The sequence below is a fragment of the Xiphophorus hellerii genome, chromosome 1 (assembly GCF_003331165.1).
Source record: "Xiphophorus hellerii strain 12219 chromosome 1, Xiphophorus_hellerii-4.1, whole genome shotgun sequence".
NCBI classification, from domain to species: domain Eukaryota; kingdom Metazoa; phylum Chordata; class Actinopteri; order Cyprinodontiformes; family Poeciliidae; genus Xiphophorus; species Xiphophorus hellerii.
Genome location: NC_045672.1, coordinates 19,599,962 through 19,621,438, shown reverse-complemented (window position 1 = coordinate 19,621,438; position 21,477 = coordinate 19,599,962). Strand labels below are relative to the sequence as shown.

General features: G+C 40.1%; 1 protein-coding gene across 3 annotated transcripts in view; it reads right to left on the bottom strand.

The window, feature by feature from the left end:
- Window positions 1-18,988, bottom strand: part of zbtb46 (zinc finger and BTB domain containing 46) — an 89,134-nt gene extending 70,146 nt beyond the window's left edge. Inside the window, exon 1 of one of the 3 annotated variants that reach the window (XM_032576257.1) lies at window positions 18,709-18,988. The gene's annotated coding sequence lies outside the window, so the exon portion shown is untranslated. The remainder of the gene's footprint in view (window positions 1-18,708) is intronic. The other 2 variants (XM_032576276.1, XM_032576266.1) reach the window with 2 other exon arrangements.
- Between the last annotated feature and the right edge of the window lie 2,489 nt (window positions 18,989-21,477).

The window sequence follows — 21,477 nt, the reverse complement described above, 5'->3', positions numbered from 1 at the left end:
GGGAAATGACATGGAGGGATCTGTTTTTGGCCAAGGCAAGACCCACAATTATGTAGTTTAGAGCCCACAAACCCAGAGTGTAGATTAAATTAAAAACAAGGAGAGACGATTTCTAAAACGTTGCCCTGCAGAGTCAAGTCAACACATATTGAACTGCATCAAACTTGGGACGGAAAAGCTATATAAATGCAATATTTTTTCTAAAAGAAAATTTATTTAAAGAAAGTTTTTCAGTAATGTTATGGTGTCAGAACAACTAAAACTGTTACAAAGGTGGAAAGTTATTTTGATGAAACACTCAAATAATTGTCAGAGTGACAAAGTGAGGGAGTTATTTCTGATTGTATTAAGTACGGGGCAACAAATCTCTACCCCTCCCCCACCTGTTGTTGCGCTCTGCCGATTTGCGAGCCGAGAAAGGGTGCTACATGTTTACATTAGTTACAAGAAAAACAAATTAAGTTAGTTGTAAGTTAGAGCAAACTAAAACATGCACGCATCACTTTTATTGAGGTAACACTGTTGTTGGTAAACGTTACAGAAACATATTATTTTAAATGTAGTATAAATATGTAGTATTACATATTATAAGGAGTAGGAATAACTGGGTTTATGTTTTAAAATAAAAGTGGTTAGATGATGTTATATATTTTTATACATTTTTTTAAGTAAGTACTGCAACATGTTAATCCAATTCATAATATAGCAAAATTCTTACAACACATTTTGTTCAGTTTAACATGATGTTACTTCAACTCAGAGCTCAAATTGTTTGAAAAAAACTAGCCCTTGCCTACATTGGTTCTAGCATTTTCAGGTATTAAAAACGTGATTAGTTAATCTAATTCTCCACAAAAGTCTGTCTGACTTATGATGGAATGATTTATTTGAGCTGGAAAAGTGCAATAAAATCTGGTTTTAAGAATATGAGGGCAAATGGAGGTCAAGGCAAGGTAGAATAGCTAGGGGCTATAAAATAAAACAAATACAGTCAGGACTCCATGCATGCGTCTGTCCTCATATGTGGCATAACGAGCCACAGTTGTCAAATATCTTCATCTTCATGCCCAAGATTTAAAAATTATAAAGTAGGATAAAAAAAAAAATCAACATCTTTCATTTTTAGTATATTTTGAAGTCTTTGATTAAGGTTTATACAGCAGCAAATTACAAAAGAATATTGAACTAAGCAAAAAAAGAGAGTTTGGCTGAGGGCAACCATCTCTTCCCAAAGTAAAATCAAGTCCCTTAACTTCAACAAGTCACTTTTATTAGACTTCATACTGTTCACCTATTATTTTCAATTAAAGTTGAATAAGTGATGGAAAATACACTGATGTTTGCTAAGTACGAGCACAGTGGTTGCTCTTGAACTGCTCCTATTAAGGCAGGATGAGTATTCACAGAAGAGCTTCTTTTCTATTTGAGAAAAGAATAAAACCTCAGAGAGATAAAGACGAGCAGAAAACACGAGCACAATCAGATGCAGAAGGGACAGAGTGAAACTGGGGAAGACAGGAAGAGAGGAGAGAGTGACTCAGGCAGCCAATATTTTTTAAACAGCTTTGCTTCCACTCAACTGGGCATCAAGGCCATTATCCCGGGGTTAATCCCCAATCCGACGGAGCTGGCAGCCTTCCGGGACAAGCCAGGGTGGCAGTCCATCAACAAGGCAGGCGTGGACAAAAATAACACACACTCAAGCACATGCACATGACAGACACAGGCAGGCATGCAAGCTGCAATTAGAGCAAAACAACCCAAAAAGCTATTAGATGTAAATGGCTTGTTTTTTTTTTAGACGCTTTGTCGTCTTCTTTTCTGTTGAAAATAAACTATTGTTCACGTCTGTCTCTGACTTTTTTTTTTAATATCTCCCTGCACGTTTTTGTGTTGTCAGTCTCCCTTGCTTCTTTTATCACACACCCTCCATCTGTCCTACCTCCTGAACGGCTCCAATCATGCCCACATTTTGCAACTCCACCTCTACAACACTCTCCCTTTTCCCTGTCCTCTCGCTGTTACCCTGGACAGTGTCCAAGAAGGCAAGGTGGAAGAAGAGATTGACTCAAAGAAGGATAGCCATGTCATGTGGAGAGGGACCAAAGAGGATCTAAGAGGCTTTGAGAGACTTAACACTATTCCCTTCATCCCCTGCTCCACCCTCCTAGGGTCTTACCCTGCACCCGCTGTCCCTGAAACAATACCTCCACCCCTCCTCATTTACACCTGAGGATGTCGGCACGGTTGGGTTTTCACCACGTAAACATTCATTGGACTTCGGAAAAGCTCTCTCTCTACAAACACATCCGCCCAAGCTTATAACACCAATGTGTCACTTCTGTAGCGCCGTGTCTTCTCGCCTTCAGCCACACAGGTGTTAAACCCTATAGTGATCTAATGGAAATCCAGGATGGAAAGGGATCATCCCAGAGTGACCAGAAAGGAGGTGTGACATTGCTATAGATGTCGTTCAGGCCAGAGTTTCGCCTCACCTTTGATTTCCTGAAGCCGCTCACAAACTACTAGCAAGTTTGTTTTTTGTTTCCCCGAGAGTGGTGAAACTGCATCCTACCATCTCTCAGACGTCGTTGGTTCTGCATTTTCTTTCTTTGCCCTCATGGAAGAGTGCGGGAGTGCATATAAATGTGTGGTTTCTGGGCTATCTTTCTCTCTAGGCCCCCTAAGCCTCCTATGTCTCCCGTGGTAACTCCCTGCCTGACGACCCGGGGCTTAGCCTAAATTCTCTCTCTATTAAAAGCTGTGAAACGCAAATAATGAAACATCTCATTACCACTGTCGGAGAACCCAAAATGAAAGGAGGGGGCGAGAGGGAGAGTAAGAGAGAGGGGAATAATGATAAAACAACCAGAGAGGGCTGTAGGTGAGAGGATGGGGATAAATGAGCTGCAGCAGAAAAGAAAGGAGCAGAGCCAGGGGAGGAAAGAAGGGAGGATGCAAGGATGGGAGCAGGTAGCCCCTCAGTGAGTCTTCTGTTTGATGCATGTTGCCGTTACACTGAGCATATACATGAGTTACCACCAATGCAGAGACAGAGTTGGAGTCCTGATGGAGGATGGCAGTCACTCGGGTTTATCTATTCCCTACTTCAATTCTAAAACACCTCATTAGCTATCCATTGCTGTTATGAATGATCAGATCCAATGCGTTTCTGCTTATCTATATAAGGATTATTAGTTGCTTCTTCATATTTCTCCTCGCTCGGTCCAGGGAAAAAAAGACAGGGCATCTCTCTCACTGTCTTAATTATGTTTAAGAATAATTTGTAGAAATGCATAGAAAAAAAGTTGGCTTTTCAAAAGAATCTGATTATCTTCATCTCAATCAGTGATCAGCTTATCAAATAAGAATATTTGATATTTTTCTGATCTACCAAACTGTGTTTAACACTCTTAGGTGTGCAGGTTGTTACTGAGTGAATAAGACTCAAATTAAGTTACTTTCTCCCTCAGTAAAGAATTAAAAACTTAAGTCAAAAGGTGCAAAGATATGTAGAAAGCTACTGAGAAGGAAACTGTATTTCCTACATGTCCAAACCTGTTTGCGGTTCATTTAGGCTTTGAGGGAGCAATAATTGTATATATGAATGTATTACAGAAAAGTTGCTCTGTTTTAACCTTTGAAGCTATTGACCTCTGTCTGTCTGTCAGAAAACATGATGAACAAATGCTACCTATGGAAGCTGTGCAAACTGCAAACATAAAATCATGTTTAACATTTTAGATCAAAGCTAGATAAAAACAGAAGATCATAAATTATCCATAAAATCATAATCAGTGTAGCTCAAATAAGCCGTAGATCTAACTCTTTTCATTATAGATAACTTTTTCCACATACAAACAAACAAAAAAAAACAACAACAGAATTTGAGCATTTCTGGTAAGAGGAGGCTGAAGGCGTCGAAGGGGATAGGCTCATGTGACAACACTACATCACTTCATGCAAAACCCCCATTTGAATCATTGCAACAGACTCATCGACTGATGGTCTAGCTAACTTAAAATGAAGTCATGGTAAGGGGAGTTTTAAGGCACGATATTGTAAAATACCAAGATGAATTCATGACTTCGAAGTCATGAACTATATATATAAAGTATATATATATATATATATATACTGTAATTCTGAAATATTGCTATGATATCAATTAGGAATAACTCAGCCTTTTATCAATTTTCAGCTTTTCTTTCCATCGTCATAATATCTCTATGACTCTCTGTGAACTTTAGGGTTAGTGTGTCTACAAAAATCTGTCACGTATGCATTATTGGCATTATCGGGGAATCAAAATTATAGCTGCACAACATACAGAATTGTAATCATCAATGGAATATCAGTCTGCTCTCAACTGTAAATGACTGCTTGGTTCCAATACCAAGCAGTCATTTGCAATGCATCCAGAGCTGCATGTTAATAATGACGTTGACCTGTTGGATAGACTGACATTGCCCTCAATGCCAACACACTAGAACTTACAAAATTAGGTAACAACATTATGATGAGGAAAAAGAAAGAAAGATCACAGCTAGAAGATGTTGGATCATTATTATTGTGGCAGAATTCAAAAATGCTATCACAATTAAATATTTTTCTGTTATAGTGTAGTATTTAAAATACTTGACAATGAAGAAAGATAAATGGACATACTCTGTGGTTCAGTATTATGATGTGTGTATAAAAGTAAGGCAGGTGTGAATAGATCAGTTGCTCTGGAGCCAATTTATGTTCATCACAGCTTGCAAAGCAGCAATGCTACATAGCACTGCTTTTGGACAATTACAACAAAAACATGCATGTCTTATGCCCCCTAAAGTACATCAAATCAATCTATGAAATATTTTTTCCATCCACATGTGAAAAAGTGTAGGCTTGATATTCCCTTAGAGATGTTCTTTCCTGTTTCTGTTTGACAAATTTCAGCTCTGTCTTCTAAAACCACACAAAAAATGGCTTTGTCGTTAAAAGTAACAATAAAAAGTCTGCGGACAGGCAAGAACTTTAGCACCTTCCCAATTTTTCCTCCCCTCTTCCAGCGAGCTGCTCAGCGTCTCTGTGCGTGCCTTGTGTGTCAGCAAGTGTGTGTGGACGTCCAGAGCCTCTTGTAGGTCTCATCACAAAACCTGTCACAGCAAAAAAGCAACCTGTCACGACTCAGCCAGACACGACTGTACATGACTGTACCACAAAGAACACAAGCAGCCTGTTCCCAAGCTGTTAAAACAGTCACCAGCTCCAAAGGTCTCAGACAAAGAAACACACACACCAAAAGAAAGAGAAAGACTAAACAGTACAGAGAAAGGTTGGAGAAGGAAAATAAAAAGGTGACAGAGTGTGTAAATAAATAAAAAAAGATCATATGGTACAAAAATACCAGTCCTCTGGGAATAAATGTCTGAAGCGTCTGATGACTGAGAGCTAATTGTTGTTTGTTAAAATGTGTGGCTTCTGAATGACTGAACGATGGTGACTCACTGCTGGTGGCCAGTCGCTCTCTGGTGCCGAGGCGGGTGTCCGGGGAGTGTGCGTGCGTGTGGGGGTGCGCGTGTGTGTGTGCATGCAGGGGTAACTTGGTGTGACTGTCACTCTGTCAGACAGCAAACAGAGGCGGCTCTCTCAAATCCACACTGAGCACCAGATTACAATGAACTCATGCACAGAGGGAAGCAAAGAACCAGGGGCTTAAGTGTACACTTGCAAGTTCAACAGGCACGCCCTGCATCCACCAGCCCCCCCGTCCCGCCTTCCCTGGAGCAAATATTAAGGGAGACTTTACTCCCAGCTAATCTAATCCATACACACTCCAAAACCTGCACAGTGTGAGGCGAACTTTATTCCACCGGTTTATTCTAATAAACAAACAAGATTCACTTATACCTGTTTTCACTGTGCACAAAGCAACAACAACTAAGCAGGAAAGATTTACATATAGATAGAAAAGCATTTATAAAAGCACACTTGTATATAATAGCTTGAGGCTGTGTTGTCAGTCATCAAGCTGATCAAAAAGCAGCTACAATGCAACACTGATAAATCTTGGAGCGCGTCTGCGTATCTGTCCTTCAACGACAGCAGAAAGGAAAAAAAGGAGGTGAGATAAAGGAAGAGGAATCAAGGGGAGAGGAGAAGAGCATCTAAATATAGAGAGGCTTGCATTTTGGACTCAGAGAAGAGACACTGAAGGGTGAGGGAGAAAGAAGATGGGATGGAAGGAAAGGAATGGGATGAATGTGGAAGAAAAGGGATGCAAGCGCAAGACGGAAAGACTAGTTCAGTGGACTTCTGGAGAACAGGGCACAGGCATGGTGGAGTTCAATAAGCTGCTCAGTGTATTACTTCAGGTGCTCATCAATGCATAGAGTCAATACTGAAGGTCTGGCCTTTGTATGGGCTCTTCAACAGTTTCAACAAACTGTCCGCGGTCCTTAATATGCTGAGTGGAACCCAGCAGCAATCAGCAAAGATGCAAAATCATTATAGGTCTCTGTCTCTATTGTCTCTGTGCTGTGCCCTGATTGGCTATTTTGCGTGGGACCAGTCCTGCAATTTGTGGCTAGATATTGTAAATCTACAGTATCTTGCAGAAATATGTATCCCCTCTTGGAATCTAACACATTTTGTCTTATTAAATACACAAACTACAATGTACATTGTTAGAGCAACAGAAAGTAACGCAAAAATTGTCAATTTAAAGAAAATACTACATGATTCTTTTTTTTTATCTAAATGGTGTGGTGTGCATTGTGTTCAGTCCCTATTAGTCTGATAGCTCTAAAACAAAATCTAGTGACACCATTTGTCTACAGAAGTCATTCAAATACAGAGAGAGTACAGCATAACTGCAAACCTAGAAAAACACAGTTATCATCTTGAAAGGCTGGTTAAAGGCAGACAACAAAAGGGTCTATGGCAACTCTAAAGGAGCTCCAGTGTTACAGAGATCAGGTGGAACAATGCACTGATAGGACAACTGTTAATCATGAGGTCCAGAAATCTAGTCTATATGGAAGAAAGACAAGAAGAAAGACAGTGTCTTATGAAGAGAGTCATAAGAAGTTCTGTCTATAGTTTTCAATAAGCCATGTAGTATCACTGCAGATATGTGGAAGAAGGTCTTGTGCTTACATGGAATCAAAACTGAGCTTTTTGGACAACATGCAGGATGCTAAGTCACTATTCAAATGATGAAATATGGTGATAGCAGCGTCATGTTCTTGAAATGCTTTTCTTTAGCAGGTACTAGCTAAAGTCGGTAGGAAAATACAGTTAAACATCCATGGGGCAATCCTGCAAGGAAACCTGCCGGAAGAAGAGGTTTACCTTTCAGCAGGACATAGATGGAACCCTTTTAGATCAAAACATATTTGTTTCTTAGATTATCCTTGTAAAACTACAGGGGTAAATCAAATTTTGAATCTGCAGCGAGACTTTAAAAATGTTGCTTAGACATTTCCATCCAATCTCACTTCGCAAAGAAGAATGTGCAAAAACTTTCTACAAAGATACTAGTATCACAATGTTTTGTCTCTAGATGTGCAGACACCAAGATTTGCATTAGCAATTCAATTAAGACCTAGCGCTACTTTTACAATTCTAAGTTTGCCAAAGAATTAAAATAAGACCATTCATAATTTTCTTTCCATTTTTCAATTCTATGCTTTCTCATAAAATCCCAGCAAAATATATTGAAATTTGTGATTGTTACTTGACAAAATACAGAAAAACATTGTAAATACTTTTACAAGACAATGTACATGAAAAGAGCTGCATTAAGACTACACAGCAAAGTATCTTGTGCTAAAACGAAATTCCTTGAAAGTAACTGTGGACAGCACATTTGCATGTCTGCCTTGGCCGGACAGCTCCAGGCTACTTTTCTGACTGTGACTGACGAAGAGCAAGCTTTGATCGGACAAATGCCTCACCTGGATCCACGGGTTTCTTTTAAGATCTTCTTTTTTTGTCACCTCAGTACCTATCCACCTATTTTCCACATCTGTCAATCTGCCTTTTACTCTGGCAGCGTTTATTTAAATGCGCTTTGACGTTTGACTGTCACCTGTTGACTAGCATTAGTGACTGCCATGGCTCGCAGGCTTTTTGAGCAATTACTGCTCCACCCACTCTCCTGCCAGTCACAAAAAAAAAACCTTCACGGGTACACCTACAGAAAATGTTACACTTCCCATCCCTAAAGACAACTCCCAATGAAGAAACATGATTTTGAAGAAGTCCTACATTCCCCACATTGTGAGGCATCATCAGCTGTCCTGTAAAAAAAACAAATCATCTACTACTGGCCTTTTTGTGACAGACACCAGGGCACACAGCAACACAACCCTGAGATGGAAGACAGGATGGAACAGGGGGGTGAAAAGAGAAAGTAAAACGTAGAGGGCACAGGAAAGAGGCAGTAAGAGACAAAGGCAGGCAGAATGACAATGAGTGAAAAGAGGAAGAGTTGGGTGGGAGAAAAACGGAAAGGAGAGAGGACAAGAGGTGACAAGCATGCTCTCTCTTCCCTGTGAAAACATACAGAGCAGAAGAAGGGCAAGAAGACAGTGATAAAGATACTTTCATTCATGTGCATGTGTGAATGAATGCATGTACTCATGCATGTGGGAGTGTGCGTGTGCGAGCTTGTAGGGGTGTGTGCATCTGTGTGTGTACACATAGAGTTGAAGAGAAGTGCCACAGGACCGTTGGGGAAATTTGCCCCTTGCCATTGAAAAGGGGATGTGAACCTACTCACTTCTGTTCCCACTTGGATCTCCTGTTTTTTTTTTAAAGGAACTAAACTAAAAAAAAAAAATCTTCTCAAACACCTAGTAACAAGCTCTCAATTGTCACTGAAAACATGTTTTATTTCAGTTATTCCGTTTTAAAAAGTGAAACTACTACAATACATAGATTAACTACAGAATGAGTCATTTAAAAATGTTTCAAGGTGATTTTGTGTTCTGATCATTATGGCTTGCAGCTGATGAAAAATCAACAATTCAGATTCTATTAAAATTAAAATAGTACACAAGACCAGTAAAAGACCTTGTTATGGTCTACCAAATCATAAGGAAACTTACTGATTTAAGAGTTTTAGCAGGTGGACAGTCACTGACACCCTACACAAGGAGGGCAAGGCACAAAAGCTAATTGTGCTGTATTCAAATATATTAATGGAAAGTTAAGTGGAAGGAAAAAGTGTGTTTGAAATAGATGCATAAGCAACATAGATTACCACAGACTTGAGAGGGTTGAGAAGAAAAGCCTATTCAAGAAAATCACAGAAATATTAAGGAGCCACCGCATAGAAAGGTACTGGTGTCGCAAGAGGGAGGCGACAGACAAACAACAACAGATATGAGCTAAAGGTCACTATCAAAGCAACAGAGTTCCTGTTTTTTCTTCTTTTTAATATATTAAAAATTTTATTAGAAATTGCTTTGGGTTTATAGCAAATGAACATGGATATCGTTACTACCTCATTACCCAAAGGCTGATTACTTCCATGTTATGCTGCACTGATGCAGTAAATCATGCAAAAGGAGCCCCAACCAAGTAATTTGCTTATAGTGCACACCACAACACTCCTTTTCTATTGGTTTTTACATAATATTCACATTCAGCATCTGAACAATAGCCATAGCCTATACTTATCAAAATGAACAGAAGTTAACACTTGAACTATATAAATGTGTTAATAAATCTATATGATTTTACTTTACTGAAGTGAATTCCCCAAAAAATAAACTTTTTGTTAATTCTAATTTCTTAAGATTCACAGGTACAGTCCTATTGAAACACAAGCTAAATTAAGTTCCTCAAAGAAACATGTTTGAACTGAACAGACTGCAACAGCAAGACATTTTTTTTTCTTTTTTGGGGGGTGAGGGGAGGGTTGCACCGGTTGTTAGCCGCTGCTTTAACAGGATGTATAAATATGAGCCGTAGGGTCAAGGGGAAGGATAAAAATGAGAAAGGGAGCAGAGAAGGTAAAAATGAGAAAAAAAGGAGTAGAGGAAGGGTAAAATGAGAAATGGAGTAGGGGAGGCCACAGGAGGCACCTGGCCCACTTAGAGCAGAGGAGGGGGTGGTGAAGAAGGAGAGGTGGAAGATTAAGGAGTAGAAGGGAAAAAAGAAAAGGAGGCGGAGGAGATATACCAAGCCGAAGTAAAAGATGAGGAGGCCTAGAGAAAAATTAAAAAAGAAAAGCAAATGAAACTGAATGGAGGGGTTAGGGTGAAGGAAAAGGTAAGAAGAGAAAATAAGTGAATGGTGAAGGCAAAAGCAGAATAAAAGATAAAATAATGGAAACACGGAGACAGAGAGAGATGGGGTGGGGGCTGGAAAAAAAAAGGTGGCCTTGTGACGCCGAGGAGGGAGGTGGTGTGTGCGTGAACGGCATGAATGTGTGTCTCTCTGTGCGTGTGGGTGTCTCGAATCATGACGAAAAACTAACACCTCTCCCAAAGTATGAATAACCGACCACAACAGGCCAACGTAAGTTCAGTCTCTTCCCCCGGTACGCTTGAGCAGCCTGCCCGTACCACTAATATCCCACTAATACCACCCACAGTCCTCACTCCACCTCACATCAATGAATATTTCATGTCCTGATGGCACTTTTAAAGCAAAAAACTAATTAGCAAATCCAAGTTGATCTGGCATTAGTCATATCAGGCCAATTAAAAGCCCAGTCCTACTGTACATGTTAATGGCAGCGAAGTGGAATAATTGTATGTTGAGCAGGGGAGAGAATGTTAAACAGGCCTTGTTAGCAGCACTTTAGCACTCTAGCCTGAGTCCATGGCTGGATTACAAAACTCTACAAAGCGGACTAATGTTCAGCACACACACACCCCTGCACGCGCACACACCCATACACGCATACACGCACAGACACATCTTTAAAAACTCTATCCATTAATTAGTGTGCCACCATCATTTCCATGAGGTCAGCTCTGATACTTATGGCTAAAGAAGAGAACTAGTTCCAGGGAAAATTATGGTTTTATGCTTCTGTATCAATATTAAACAGGGATCCAAATATTGGCAGAGGCTGGCAGGTCAGATGTTACACACTGTTAAAAGGAGAAAGCCCCCCTCTGCTACACTGGGCGTCTCTGTGGTCAGACTAGAGGCAATATTTGTGGTGTATTTGATTCGGGTAAAGGTGCGCGTATGAGTTCCCTTCGCGCCGCGTGTGTGTTTTTGTAAAGCGGGGAGTTTAGATTGAGACAGACAGCGCTGACACACACAGACTAAACTGTGCTGCACAAAGGAGCGACACAATAACAAGGGATGGAGATCTTTTTGGAGTAGATGTCTGTTTCATCAAACCCCAGACCCCCTGCTTACTTCTCCTGCCTCCCTCTGCCTCCCCAGTCTCGTTCCCTCACCTGGGCTTTGATATGGAAATCTCTCAACAGCCAGAGCCCGAGGCCAGTTGACTGTTTCTAAAGATGTATTTGCTCAAAGACGTTCAATTTCTCATCAAATGCTCCCACTGCGTGCATGAAAGACAAACTTGTTCACTAGGAAAATAACAACTAACAACCTGGTACTCTCTGCTAACCACACACTTCAGCCAAGAAGCTCAAACTCTCAGCTTCTTAGCAGCTCATATTAATTTGGCTAAAAGGCAGGTGACATTTGTGCAAAGTGCAAAGCTGAGGAGTGTCGTCATATTACTGATGGAGTTTTTAAAGAGAGCTCCTTCCCACCGGTTTACTTCTCTTTTCCTGTCAGATCATTACATTGCATTAAAAGACTTCTAACTAGCATGTCTCCAACTCTGAGTCAAACAGAGAGACATTTTCAACAGTTTAATGGTACGAAAACGTTTTAAAATTAGGTAGAAATTAAATGAATATACAGGAGACAGAAAAATGAGTCTGAGAGGATTAAATTGTTCAAGAAGTCAAATCTTCTGAACAGCAGTAAACAGTCCCAGTACAGGAGAGTGATAATATCAGTAGTTAATGTGTAAAATGGTGTGAATCATAGCTTTGCTCATCAGTGTGATCTTTCAAATACTTTTGTTTGTTGTTTTTTTTTTTTACAACAGGGAAAAAAACGGTAACGATGGGCTTATGTTTGGAAGGCTTACTTCTTCTTTTTGCTAACACTAATAAACCAAAACCTCCCCCACTGCTCGGGAGGCTTGGTGAGCTTTTTCAGTAAACATGTATGATTAAATTTGTTGGAGAATATGGTGACGGCAAAAATCTAAAGGGTACCCCCCCCTTCCCATCTTTAAAAGATTTTATTTTAACTTGTACTTTTTTTTTGTCTTTCCAAAGAAATTAACATGAGTTTTGTATCCAGTTCTCAGAGGACAGTAATGTCACTTTTGTTTTTCTTACTCCATCAGCTGTTCCTATTAACAGCTGTTATGTGAAGTACATAAATATGGTAATCATATTTATGATTACAGGGGGGTCCAGTATAATCAGATACACTGGAGCCCCGGTATTTGTGGGGGTTAGGCAACACAACAATATCTAAAATCTGCAAATAATTCAAATCTCATCTAAAAATGCTAATAAAAGATGCACATTTTAATAGTTCAAACACAAAATATACCATACCAGTGGAAACTGCCATAGCACTACACAAAAATTTACATCTACAGTCTTTCTTATTTAGACAGGGAACAGCCAATCAGCGGCAAGGAAAATAAATGGCACTCCTGGATTGGCTGCTTTGCAAAGGCCAGTCAGTATTGTGTCAAGCAGAATGGTGCCTAAATAAGAGTGAATGTCCTTTTTATGTTAAATATTATCCACCAGTAACGCAACTGTATTTACTTAAAGACTTTAAAAGCTACTTGAAGTTAACTGTCAAAACAAAGGTATGAATGGAAGCACTTTCACTACAAGGTTTACCTCAAAATTCAGTTATGATAGGATGAAAAATGCACTAGTGAAGGATTAAAATGACCAGCACACATAGGTCACATTACAACCACATATGTGCAAAAAACCCGCAGTCATCACTTTGAATCTTGCAGATTTGTTTGAAAAAAATAAACAATTATAAAGTATCTCTGATTGGCTCATGATGGCATGAGCTTTGCATGATGACAAGAAGATAGGATAGCAGCTGGGAAAAAAAATTCCCTGCTCCACATTCCTTAAGAAAAACGAAAAACACACAACCTGTGAAAAATACACAAAGTTAAATCCCACATCTGTTTTCTGAGGAATGTGCAATCGAAAAGGTGTTTTGCAATATCAACAACTCCTCAAATAAGATAAGAAAGGCAACAATAAAAAAAAAACATTCCTTGTCAACTATTCTCTTTTACTATCACATGTTTGAGTGTGGAATTTGAAAAAGAAAAGGCAGCTGAAAAATTACATTTTAATGCAAAACGTGAGGACAAAACAAGAAAGGAACAGAAGAGCAGGATTATTATTGTCACTCTCATTATTTTGTATAGATGAGTACGGGAATAAAAACACACACATACACAAAATGCTATGAAATATTCATTCAAGGGAAGCGGGTGGTGGAGAGTATCTGCAGATGCGGTCTGCAGAGGAAGGGGCGGGGGTTGCTTAAAGACTCACCTGCTCTCTCTGCTGGGGGAGGATGAGCATGTCAGATAGGTGAACACACACACACACACATCCCCCACATCACCCATGTAACCCCATGGCGATTAGTAACACCTGTATTCAGCACTGCACAATGAGCTATAGCAGCAGTTAAGCCTGGGGAGTTATTGGGCAGGTGGGGGATGGACAACGTTTAGACCCGGGGGTTAACATGTATCGCGAAACAAATACCTGGAACGCAACGGAGAGACGGAGTTGTTAGAAAGCTCCAGAGAGAGGCGGTGTGTCTTGTAAGATGAGTGTAAATGGTTTATTTTGTAGAGTGTTAGCCAAACAGGTGTTCTCATTAACAAGTGAGCCCTGAGGGGTGATCCAGATGAGAGAGCCGACAGAAACACAGAGGTGAACACAGGTTGTTTATTGGAAAAAAAGGGGGGCTCTGTAGAGCTTTTTTTATTTTGCGGATTAGGTAAAGTGTCTTAAAAAAGTTAATACATCTCAAACTGTGTTTTCTTGGGATATTCTGTGTGATCAACCATTGTATAATGCAGAATTTTTTGATTAAAAAAGAAAATAGTAAGTACTTGATTTTCTTCTTTGGGAACAAGTAAAAATCTGTGTTCAGAATCACTGAGTCAATACTTTGAGGAACCACAATTTATTGCTTTAACAGCTGCAAGGTGTTTATTGGGAATAGACTTTGACTAGGCCATTCTAGCAAAATATGCTTCATGCTACGCCTTTTTCTTGAAGCTCAAGCTATACTGTATGTTTATTGCTGTTGTACTTAAACAAGTTTTCCTCCAGTGCTGCTCTGTATTTAACACATTCATCCCATCAACTATGACCCTGTCCCTACTAAGGGCAAGCACTCCTTCAGCATGATACTGCCACCACCATACTTCACCATAAATAGGGTGTATTCAAAGTACTTTTCACCATAGCAAAAAAGTTTAATTTTCATTTCATCTGAACTTCTTCCAAATAGTTTCCGTGTGTTCCCTAACTTGCTTGTGACCGACAGTGAATCGTGTTTCTTCATAGAACAATGTTTTTTCTACTTTCAGTTCTTCACAAAAAGGGCCCAACCAATGAAGTGAGATTAAATTAAACATGGGTAGCCTAAATTTGCTATTTGGTTGAATTGTATTTTATTTTGGCATATCAGGGAGGTGAATACAAATGCACAACAGATTAGATTTTAACTTGTAGAAACTGCTGAATACTAAATAATTTTCTTTTCACTGCACAACTATGAGGTGCGAATGGTTTTGCAGGGCACTGTATTTGCTGGATTGAGACACACACATGCAGCGGGGGCGCTGCAACCCCCGGGTTTGCGTGGCTGAAGGCTAAAGCCAACTAACCTGCAACCACACAGTTCAGCTTACAACCTGCATGGGATCACTGAGCACCACCTACACATCAACAAGCTCACACACTCACACAGTGAGAAACAGGTGTCGAGCTTCAAGCCTGTCCACCACTGAAACCAAGCCCCTACTTCTCAATTCCTCAGTGCCTTTACTTCACTGTCACCACACTACCGTTGCTTCCCACAAACTTCATAAAGTCAACGGATAAAGTCCAGCACATCTACTCCTCGACGCTTTCAAGAAACACAGCGTACAACTTTGGCTTTGGCAATACAAAAAGAGATCAGAGAGATTTTCACCAGCGCACATCGCTTAATCAACTTCAAAAGTCCATTCATGATGGATAAGACAAGAGCAGAACGCTTCCATTCCTGCTTTGCAATCCCACGAGCACACGTGCAGCTAATTTTTTTTCCCCCCATCTTTTGGCCGATCTCGCCTACACTCCTCCTCCACTCATCCTTGAAGCTGTTGTCTTGGTCTGTGTTGCATTTTTTTTTTCTATGTGGAACACACAGATGGAGGTGCAGACACAGATGCACACACATACACCACTGTTCTCCTCTAAAAAGACAGCACTACATGACCCCACCTGGGAGAGCAACCTCCAAGGAGCAGCAAGGGAGTGGATGGGGGGAGAAGGCGGGCAGAGCCAAAGAAACAAAGCACTCTGAAAGATGTTAGGTCTTTAAGTTGACAGCGTGCCATGAGAGTTTAGTTGTTCTAATGCTATTTGGATTCTAAGCATTAAAAGCAGATAATTGAGCTTTATCCTGCTCATGACGACACACACGCACATACACACTCTCAAAGGGGCATGCACAGGGAAACAAGCCGATGGTAATTGAATAACAGAATAAAGGACTTTGGAGGGTTTATCATATCAAGTGCCAACCCTTAACTCAGTAGTTGGAAGGACAAAACAACCAGACAAATCCACAGAGGGCTAAGACAATTTGGAAAAATGGCTTGATGGTCTACTAATCCCGGAGATCTAGTTAGCAACTGTCCAACAAAAGGAAAAGGCCTATATCTTACAGCTGTACACTAGTTGCGGCTGCCAAAAGAGTGCACGTTAAACCGCGGCAGAAAAAAACAGCTCAGTGGGACCGTACAAACGCTTCAGAATAACTGGAAATCTATTTACAGCACAGGGGAGATAAAAAGTTCTCAGTGTTTTAAGCTCACGTATACAGTGTTCAAAATCCATCCATACATTAAGTTCCATAAAAATATCATTTAAAAAGAGTTTAGATAAAAAAATAAATAAATAAAAAGGTGGCACCACATGTGCAGTTTCCAATTCTCACTCTTTAAGAGTGAGACTCGAGCTTTTTCTTTATTTTCCACACAGTGCCTTCTCTGATTGCTCACTCTAAACACAGTGGCTATATCTTTCTGTAACAGGTAGGCAGGTAGGTCTCCCAATCTACGAACCATCTTTTTTTAATCACAAGGTGTGCAACCTAGTAGCAAAAAGCGCAATTTAACGCAATGGACAATCAAGGAAAGTTGCCTTTTACAAGAAACAGAAGAACCCTAAAGGTTGGGTTGTAAAACTCCAAATTAATAAAGCGTGTTTTGTCAGGATTATATTAATCTGTGGATTAACAAGGTGTACAACAGGTTTTTAAAGTAGTTTTATGGGGTTTTTTTATGTTTGAAACTTCTATACCCTGTTGCGTGTAAGATATGACAAGAATCAAAACTTTCCAAAAAGAAGAGAGCAGAGATGTTTTGTCCATTAACTGGCATAAATTTAAAAAAGATAAAATCTTCTTGGTACTTCACTCCTCTGATGCTTAAGGTTATGACTTCTTTCATAAATCCTGGAGAGAAAGAGATTGTTGATTCCACATGACTATCACAAGCGCAAAAAAAAATGTAGTTATCTCTAGATTTTTTTTTTTAGGATCATGTTTGCTCATTTAATAAAGTAAACTTACTGTAAAAAAAAAAAACAAAGCTTAGTAATAAACCATATACTTCCATAGCGACCTTTCACAAAAACATAGTCCTAAAAGTGGGCTAAAGATAAACACTGCTAGTTCTGTAGTTATATGAAACACACAGAAAGTAAATATTTTCACTGCAGTTCTACCAAATTCATAAAGGCCTTTGTAAGGGACTTTGACCCAAAAAGTAAGACAAAACAAACGGAAAATAGCCATTTTCACTTTCCTTATGTCCTTTGTCATGTTACTAGAGGTGTGTGTGTGAAAGCTTGCTTTTAAGACAGGGTATTTAATAATGATTGAATACCAATTTATGCAAAACAGGCCAACAAATGTATATACAACAACCCCATCTTGGGCAAACTATATAATGAGTTTGATTGATTTCATCCATATGTCAAGCAAATAAAAAGATATTGCTTACAGAAAACTTTTTCATAGTTACTCCCAGCTCCGCTCAAAACTTGGCAGCCCTGCTGCTATTAATCTGTCGCCTCCTTATACATTTTGGTGAGCATCCACCTGACTGTGGTTAAGTCAGTGCATGACAGCCAGGCGCTCTGACGTCCATATGCACAGCTTTTCAAACGAAGTGGGGTTGTTCCCCCGCTGTCACATGGTAGAAAATGGAGGAAGACGGAACTGACCGGTTAGATAGGACAGATGTTGGCAGGAGACGCTTTCAGAAAAAAACAAAACAAAACAAAAAAAAAAAAAACACTTGACGCGGGTGCTATTCAACTCTCATCTAGGATCAGATGATGAGCCTAGTCAAATACTTCTACCTTCTACAAATGATTAAAAATAAATCGCGCGACAGCTCTATATATTCAAAATAAAAAAAGCCTCCCTTCATCTTTATGTCTTGTCTGACAAGTCTACGGGGCTTGTCGTTGACGCAGCAAAACAGAAAAAAAAAAAACCCAGCTGGAGAAATCCCCCTTTCTGGGGTTAATCGCGGTGAAAAGGGAGGAGGGTTCAACCCCCCTCTGTCTTTCAGACGCAAAGCGCTTTCATTCTGAATCCCCTCTAGGCGTCTATAGCGCATCCCCCGTTTTCTTCTGTGGTACGATCACGATCATGTGTGCACTTCAAGTTTGTATCCCAACCCCTTTCTCAGCAAATGTGGAAAGCAAAAGTTTGCAACGATCGCCCCACTGGTTCTATCAAACACATCCAGCTCTCTACGACAGCAAACATAAACGTGTCTAAAAAAGATTATTGAGGATTTATAACTCACATTTTCAAATTCAAATAGAAATTTAATTTAAAACAGTTTGTTATCTTAAATCAGTTTACTAAACGTGTGACATGAAGTAGTCTGCGATCAATAATCTGAAATAATCCAGGCAAAAAGCTTGGACAGCTTCTTCAAAATATCAACACGCGCAGTAAGGCAGCTGGCTGTCACGTATGGAACAGGTAGGCGTACTTTAAGACTGCCGCCTGCTCGATAACCCGTCTGCGTTACTGTCGAAATATTCACTCAAGCTCTTCATTAACATGATTCTAATGGCAATGTTAAATTTAAAAAAAATCCAAATAGGCCTTTGTAAGAGTAGCCACAGCAGCCAAGAGTTGTATTGTGTCATGTCTCCAACCTGTGCGCAGCGGCAGCAGCAACTATATCAGCTGTAGACGCGGCGGCTCCGTGAGGCAGAAAACTAATTGTTGACATGACAGGGAGGTGGGGGGGGGGGAAACCTCACGGTGTCTAGATGAAATCTCCACTCCCGATGATGCCCCGTTGATGGGCAGCGTGGCTCCTGGTGGTGGCTATAGGTAGGAAGTCAGACATACCTGTTACCCCATGGGGTCTGGGGTGGCCGCCGTGTCGGTCCTTCGGAGTACAATCTGCTCTGACAGCCTGAGGGAAGAAAGCTGGGGATGTCCAACGCGCCGGGTGCCGTCCCTCCTCTTCTCTGTGCGCTTTTTGTTAAGTGTTATTCCCCGATTTCTCCAACTCCCCTCTCCTCTTCCTCCACCAGCCCCTTGTTCTTTCTCTCTTTCCCTCCCCTGCTTTTCCGTGTCTTGGTATCAGGAGCCTCCCCCTCCTCTCCCTCCTCCTTCTCTCTCTCCTCCTCTGTGCATGTCTATCTCTCTCTTCCTTTTTCCCTCTGTCTCTCTCGATCTCACCCCCCAGCACCCCCCTACACACACACACACACACTTTCTCTTAGAGTCAGGAAATGAGACAACGTAAACCCACACACCATGCGTAGACTGGGATATATCATTTCATCTCAGATAAGAAGCTCTCATATCAGACCAGAATATGACACAACAGCAATAATAATAATAATAATAATAATAATAATAATAATAATAATAATAATAATAGAAACTGAATCTTGAATGGCTTTTCCAATTTCTGCATCTGTTGCCATAGGACTCCTTAATGACCAGTTCTGTACTGTAACTTGCCCCCTCTTGTGGCAGTAATTGGAAAACACTTTCAATAGGAAAAAAGTCTTACTCTTACAATGACAGTGGCTGGAAAACACCTCTTAGGCCATGTGATGTGCAACACACAAGCCATTTTTAAAGAATCTTTGCCAGAAGTTCTGGGGTAATTCCACTTTGGCCTGACCCTTTCCTTTGAACGAGAGAAGGATTTTTTTTTCAAGGTATGTGTCTGTGTTTGGGGGGGTTGGCACATACGTAAGTGAATCCTGTGTGACTTTTACACTTCCTGTTGTTATTGTTCGATAGTTAGAGTCAACACGAACCTAAATGATCACATTTCTACTGGTGGAGGTAAACAGATCAAACTCTTTCACTTAACTACAGCACTTCTTTCACATGTTCACTCTATAATCACTTTCTTTCTTGGTTGCACACATTGATAGTGCTAGGTCATATTCTGAACTGCCTTAATTCTTCATCTGTCTGTGAAGAAAATCTCCTGTTTCACCACATCCCATATGGAATATAGTGAATTTACTGTCATGTTCCAGAAACTAGTTAGAGATGATTTGAGCAATGTGACACCATGCATTATCCTGCTGGAAGTAGTCATCAGAAAAGGGGCACACTGTGGTCATAAAGACAAGGACAAGGTCAGTAATAATTCTTATTGAGGCTGTGGCATTTTAACGATACAGTTGCTGCTAAGAGGTCCAAAAAGTGCCAAGAAACTATGTCCCACAGCATTACATCCCCACCACATGCCTGAACCACTGATAGAAGGCCGAATGGACCCTCTATCAGTGGAATTAACCACTTTGATGTAGCTTAATTCTTACCCTACCTTTTAAATGTTGCAGTTGAAATTGAGACTCAGTGAGCCAGACAACATTTTTCTATTCCTTGTGTGATTTTGTAAAGCTAATTTTGTAGTGAAAATTCTAGCTATTAAAGGGATTTACGATTAGTTCAACATATTGGTCTAAATATTTTAATTTTACTATTAACTAAAGAAAATTGCTGTTTGTGAAAACTCACAATTACTTCAAAAAATGTATATCTTGAAGGTCACCATCTTTTTCATACTTTCATTTTTTGAACGCATGAAAGAAATGCGTTTTGGGTTGATGATGGGTTTTGGTCCATTTTTTACTGGAATCTACAGTGCAAACACAGGAAGGTTTACTTTACCTGAATTGTTTTTATTATATTGCTTTTCACTGGTGTGAATTTAGATAATGCCACACTGTGTCGCTGTTGGTTGTAATTTAAGAATAAAACATAAAAAAGGGAAGTTTTCCCACATGAAAAAAAAAGAAGAGCGCAATGGGAAAGAGCCGAACACAACTTCCACAGGATCTACATTTTCTCTCAACATTTCTCTCCCGAAGACTCGGTCATTTGTACAAGCGAAACTGATGAGGGCCTTCACAAGCCCTGCCGACAGTTTTTATCCTCAAGGCGCCAAATCCCGCTGCCTGTGCTAGTGAATGTGAAGCGGTCCCGACACCAGACTGAAGACCGCACCGGACCGAAGAGCTACAGAACTACTTACCAGCTAAAAAGGTCCAACCAGAGGTACGAGTCATTCACGAAGGCTGGATGTGGCAGCAGCAGCAAAACATCAGCTTCTTCGCCCAACTCTGTCCTCTTCCTCCTTTTTTCCTCCTCATCTTCATTACTGCTTGTGATTTCTACTTTCCCATCAATTTAATGAAGTTACTCATTGCTGTTTTGACTGGACAGAACTAGGGCAATCGGACTAAGCATACCTCATTTACCCAGAATGCATTACAGCGTAAAAAACATGGTGCCCTCCATGTGACAATACTGTATTGTTTTTACATCTAAAATAAATATTTTCAAATAATGTATATTGTTACAACTAATTGTGGATCTCTTAAACACAGGGTGCCATCTGAAATGTCATACCTGTTTGCTGTTGTAGCCAATCTCCTTTAACATTCAATGTGTTGTGTATTCAGAGAAAGTATTCTGGAAAACCTGCTTATGATGAGTGGCTACTGGAGTTATTGTTGCATTTCTATAATCTTGAACCAGTCTCCTCATTGTCCTCTGATGTCTGACATTGACAACACATTCATCTATACGACGGCCGGTTATTGTATATTTTCTCTTTTTTAGAGCATTCTCTGTAAACCT